This window comes from Crocodylus siamensis, chromosome 10 (genome assembly GCF_052110815.1).
Source record: "Crocodylus siamensis isolate JL-2025a chromosome 10, ASM5211081v1, whole genome shotgun sequence".
NCBI classification, from domain to species: Eukaryota; Metazoa; Chordata; order Crocodylia; family Crocodylidae; genus Crocodylus; species Crocodylus siamensis.
Window position 1 is genome coordinate 64,453,857 of NC_143404.1, and position 6,471 is coordinate 64,460,327.

Here is a 6,471-nt window from a genome sequence, read left to right on the forward strand (position 1 = left end):
TTTTTGCAGTGAAAACTTGTGCAGAGGACTTCTGGTTTTTATTCTGTGCAGCTTTACGAGCCTGTAAATCCTACTCTGCAGAATTCAGTATCTGTTCTTACGTTGTCCTCCTCATTACATATCTGAGCACTTTCCAGGAGCCTCCTCCATTAGGTGGAGTGATTAGCATCTGTCTCATCAGCTCTCATGCTCCTTTCCTCCACACCACTTTTATTCCTGAGGACCCTTGTCTCTGAAGACAGCCCTTGTGAAATGCCTACCTGCTTCAATCCTCCCTCACAGATTTATCAGCACTTCATACGGAGTTATTTCTGAGGCCATCTTTGAGGCCCTCTGTCTGGTGAAACAAACCTTCAAAAATACTGCAGTTTTTCTTCTGAGCCACTGCTCACTTTGCACTAACCTTTTTTTTTTTCCTTTGAAAGCAACTCAATACCACCCCACGGGCTACAAACCAAAAGAACGGTGTTGGGGGCAGTTATGTAGCTCTTCCCTATAGGTTATACCTGAAACCAGCTCTAGCAAACACCAACCCTGGCTCTATTTCCACGGAGAACTTCTAGGTTCCCAAAGATAACAGATATTACTCCTGGTTTGGTTTCATATAACTAATTCTGGAAAATGGCTTTATGCCTAAGGAACCACTTGAATTTCCTTCCTTCCCTCTCAGTAAAGCCAAAAGGAGAATTTGTAACCACGATTCAGTTGGCTCGGACAACGCATGTTAGTTAAAACCAAGTAAGCAAATACAATCAGCTGGGCAAAAGGTATTTTTGTCTATGTGAAACAAACACCAGGTTTTCCTGGGCCTCCCTGAATAGCGGAGAACTTGTCCACCTTCTTTTATACCTGCATGATTCACTAGGGTAGATCTGAGCAGCCGTTAAAACTCAGCTGTATTTAAACACACTTGGAAATTAGATTGTACTTAACAGAGTGACTGAATGGAGGCAGTTCAGTTCGTGGCCACATCCATGTTAGGGCTGTGTGAAATTTCACCAGCCGTTTCATTTCGACACCGTTTCGACAAATTTCAAGCAAAATAGGAACAAAACAAAGGCCATCGAAATAACCTTGAAACAAAACGAGGTTAATAGAAACGTTTCGGCCATGGGCTGGGGATGACAAGTCAGTCCAGCTGGGCTGACTTGCCATCCCCAGTGCAGGATCCAGCATAGGACAGGAAATCAGCCCAGCTGGGTTGACTCCCCATCCCCTGCACTAGATCCCCATCCCTGGCACTAGGTCACGCCAGGGGCAGAAGGCAGCCCCCACACTAGCTTCCCCATCCCCTGCACTAGCTGGGCTGCCTTCCACCCCCAGTATGATCTAGTGAAATGTCAAAACAGTGTCGAAACAGCCTTTCTGTTTCGATGGAACAGAACGGCTGTTTCAGCTCAAAACGAAATTCAAAAGGGAGCGCTGTTCTGTCAAACCGTCGAAACTCAAGATGAAACCGAATAGTGCTGTTTCACACAGGCCTAATCCATATAACCTTTGATCCTATAGATCCTTTGGCATCCGGGTGAAGAACAAACTTCAAGTCTATGATGAAAATGGCACCAGGAGGAATGAAGGGAAATACCCACGCGCAGTTCTTGTGCAGCCTGCATCATCGGATGCGTACGCCATTTCCCATAGGTGCCTGCGCACGCCACTCTGCTGCAGCTGGACCCCACTGTTGATCCCAGAGTCAACCCAAGGCTCGAATCTGTTTGCTAACAAACATTCAAGTCATTTGAAACCAGGACAGAGGCCAAAGGATGTTTTGACTCTAAAGTGATTCATTACACGTTTAGAGTGCATTTCACTGGGGTTGTCATTGATCTATTTCTTTTCATCTTCCTTTCATCTGTATTCTAGCAATCAAAATAATCGTAAATGTTGAGAAAAATGCATGCCTTTCCTTCCAGCTCTTTGAGTACTATGAAACGGAGCCAGCTATGACTGAATTTTCTGCCCAGCTTAATCTCTGGAAAATGCAGTATTAGTAATAAATGGTGAATTCATTAAGGGATAAATCCTGATCATGCTGAAATTAATGGTAAAATCTCTCTTTGGCTTCCATGGGACAAAGATTTTGGCCAGAAGAGAAAAGAATATATAGTCTTTGATGAATTTTGGTTCATATGTTCAGTCTCTGCTCTTGGCTCTCAAACTGAGCATCTACCGTTCTTTGCTTCTGGCTCCCTTGCAGCCGATAGAAATAAGACTCTGTGAATTCAAACTAGAACATGCTGTCAGCTGAGCAGGAGGATATTTGAGAAATGCGGTTAACTGAACGGTTCAAAGCATGAATGCAACAGCCTCTCGCTAGTGAAGCGCAGAAGCAGGACAAAGATTTGGTTCTTTCAAGTGGGCCCCCGACAAAGTCCCACCTAATTTCACCCTGGTTACCATTTGTGCTCTGGAATAAGACCAGCCATGGTATTGCTAGGTCAGGGAGTAGCAGCATCAATAATCCCACCTAGAGACAATTACAAGCAACTGCTTGGCCCAGTGCCTAACTCTAGAAGTTCCCCCAATCATTTTTATAAGCGCTGGCATTTTCTTTATAGACTCTATATGCAGAAGTCTGAAGACATCTAAGTACAGGAGATGTTGCAGGAAGATTTCTGCAGAAAATTATTTCTGGCAAAGTAATGACTGCTCAGAGGAAAAAAGGAGTCACATACAAATCTCGTTAGGGCCTTCGGCGGGAACTTAAAAGAAACATGCAGAGCAGAGATAAGCTAAAAAAGCAACAGCATCCAGGAAGGAAAGGCAGCCCATCCAGCTGGCTGCAACTCTAATTCCAGCCCGTGACAGACCCCTGGGACAGCTCCAAAGCCACTTAGCACAGGCGTGGAGCTCAGCCAGAAAGCAGATGCTGGCATGGAGAGGATGTTTCTGACAACTCCAGATCTGAATCCTATAATTGGCTTTAGAAGGAAACCTGGAAATAGCTGCGACACGCTGCAAGTTTGGGTGCCACCAGATCGCCTTGTGAATGTGTCTGCCTGTTCCATGATGCTCACAAAAGGGGGCACCTTTAGGTACAATGTAACACCAGTATGCTAATACAACTGCTTGAAGTACTTCTCTTGGGGGGCTGCATGTGTGGTAGTGGGGGGAGAAAGAGGGGAGAGCAGACCGAGGAGCAGCATATCTGTTAGTGATGCGGAAACCACTGGCAGCAGCACAGAGTGCAGTTTAGCAGGGTACTTTCTTACATCAAACACCTGCAGAGTCCAAGTTCCCCCTAACTGGCCTGCACACGATGGCCATTGTTTACCCATACACAGAAGACTATTAAAAGGCCACCTCCATCCCACTTAAAGACTCAAAATCGGTGGGGTACGGGCCTCATGCAGGGCTGAGTTTTTCACTGCAGTTAGTGAAGAGCAACCCATGGCAGGGGAGGTGAGCACTGACCTCCCTGTGCCTGTCAGATTGCTGAGATTGTTTAATTGAAAGCAGTGAGTTGAATATGCAGGCAGAGTGCTAATGAAAAATCAATAGCAAGGCTCACATCTCCAAAGAGTGAGCAAAAAACCTACTAGAAGGACTTAGATGTAGACCATCCTGGGAGAAAAAACACATAAAAAAAACAAACAACAGCTTATTTTGGTCACTGTGGTAGAGTGGCCGCCCCAGGAAAATCAAAATGAATGGCTTGCACTTGGAGCTCCTCTCTCACATAAGCACCTTTAAGCATTTTGCAAATGCCCAAACCAATCCAAAAACTATTCAAACCTGCCTTGAGTAGGAGGCTGGATGAGATGACCTCATGAGATCCCTTCCAGCCCTACTTTATTATGAGCCTATGAAAACCAGTGGCTTACTCTCAGTTGACTTTGGACTACACCAATTAAGGCTCACATTAGCCCTGTGACATAGATAAATATTACCCCCTTTTTCCTGAGGCACTGGCGGGCGATTAAATGCATCCAACTGATTCAGCAACAGAGGCAGGGAAGGGGTCCTGATAGTCATCGCTCTGCTCTATCTAGTAGACGCCAAAGTTATAGAAAGAGGAAGTCTACAGTGGTGAGGGTGTAGGATAACATGGGAAAAGAGGACAATCGAGGTTGTTCACCTTATTATTATTATTTCATGTTTCTTCTCTGATGGAACTCAGATGTCCACCCCTCCGACCAGGCATCTGGAAGTTCCACAACAAAGTCGTCAGACGCTGTACAAGTACATAGGGAGATGCAATTCCTGATCTGCGGGATAAGAGATGCAGATTAGAAAAACCCTCCTTAAGCATCACGTCACAAGTCCCTGGGGAGCAGCCTCCCAATCTCTATTCAAATGAAAGGCCTGCTGAAGACATGGGGAGGACTGAGAAGCACATGTCCCTAGAGATGGTGATGATGGTCGTTTTTGGAGACGTGAGCTACTGAATTTAAAAAAAAAAAAAATCAGTATGAGGAAGAAAGATACTCACAGGGCATTTGTAAAACTGTCTGCCCAAGTGCATCCCTTTCAGTAAGATGAGGAATGTGCTTCTGAAGGAACAGCACAGCTGAAACTTTATTGCTGTGAAGCAATTAACCATTGCATTATAGTGGGCCCAAGTACAATCACTCCTGCCATTGGCCTGCTGGGTCCTTCTTTGATTCCCTCTCCTTTGCTTGGCTTATTATTTATTTATTTTTTGCTTCTTTGTTAATCTCACCTAATTTGAAAATGGGAAATTGATTTCTTATGTATCCATTACAAACCCACATCATTTCTTTATTACAACCAGGGTTATATTTCATAAGTCAGCCATGGAAAATTAAAGCCACTCCTGTTGCTTTGATGAGATAATGGAAAGAGGCTCTAGAGATGAAGGGGCTGGCAGCTGTTGGCTGTCATGTGGCTTGCACCGCAGTTTAACTCTTTGCAGCCAGCCAACTTGAGGGCAGCTGCCTGGCTTGGCTTTGCAGTTGCAAACTGTTCCTATCCCTCGTGTCAAACCCTGGGTTACACTGTGAGCATTTGGAGACTGTCACCCTGCTACCAGATGGTGAAAGCAGCTCCTCTGCTCAAAATAAAGTCATTATGTTAAAATGCTTACAGGCAGTCGCCTTAGTTTTGCCAATAAAAATTTGCAAGGGTGACCAGCATCAGCTACAGGGATGTTGGTGCTATTTAAAATACACAGGTGCATAGAGAGGCCTTGATCAGCATCATGATATCATTACCAAGTTACGGTGTAAAGCAGGGGCAGGCAAAATATGGCCTGTGGGCCAGATCTGGCCTGCCATCTGATAGGATCTGGCCCACGGGTGGGTGGTGGCTCCAGTAGGCGCATGGTGCCAGGTGGCTGGGGCTGCCTGTGGCATGCCAGGTGCTCTCACTCTTGCTCTCTGGGCTGGGGCTACCACTAGGGCAAAAGCAAGCACCCACCTGCAGCTGCAGCACACCCTACCCCCATCCCTTGGGTCCAGATCCAGGAGCTGCCAGCCAAGTCCACAGCTGCCCAAATGCAATCAGCAGCTTCTGGATCAGGGCTTTGGGCACCAGGGGAGGCAGGGCATGCTACAGATGTGGGGATGTTTGGGCTTCTGCTCTGGTTGCGGTCCACAGCTGTAGCATATCCATCTCAGAAGCTGCTGTCCATGTTTGGGCAGCTGTGGACACAGCTGGCAGTTGCTGGGCCCCTCCTGGGGGGGACGGGGGCATGCTAAAGTGGGCAGTTCAGGCTTCCACATCGGTCACAGTCCCGGGAGGGAGGAACAGGGAGAGAGAGAGAGATGTGGCCCTCAACAGGTCACCAAAACTTATCAAGCCTGCCAGCCCAAATAACTTCCCACCCTGTAAAGGGTAGCTCTTGCTCTGAGCCATAGCAGGCCATAAGGTGAAGAGCCTCCAGCCTCAGTGGTACAAGGGCCCAAGTTGAATGACCCATTAAGCCAGCAGTGCTCCGCTTTTATAGGCGACAGCACACAAGGGGGTGATGTAACTAGTGCGGCCTTTAACTTCTCAGCCTGAATAACCAGGTAGCTACTTCTAGCAAGTTTTACTGAGAGGAGATTTCAGCAAAAGTCCAGAGCAGGACTCCAACAGGTCTCTGGAGCTGCAGCAAAACACCTTAATCCCTCTGCCACCAGACCGCAGCAAGTGGGAGCCCTACAAAGCGTGTATGACCTGTGCTGAAGTGTTAACAACACATCGCAGCTTGGGTGTGTTTAAGGATAAAAAACAGGGTAGTAAAACCAATGCCACAGGGTGGTAAAAGTTTATTTTTAAGAGGGATTATTATTATCTCTCTGCTGAAAAGTATGTCGTTTGCTCAGCAAACATAGGTGATGTCAGCACGACAGGCGCACACGCTGGACCAACAACGAACCAGGAACCTGAAAGATAATCCAGCTAAGCCTACACTTGGCAGGGGGTTACGTCGGCATGGGCTTGCAAAGTTCACTGAAAGCTCCATGAAGATGAGGAGCTCTAGGACTTCTAGGTAGCAAAGAGAATAAACACCTTACATTTCTTGAG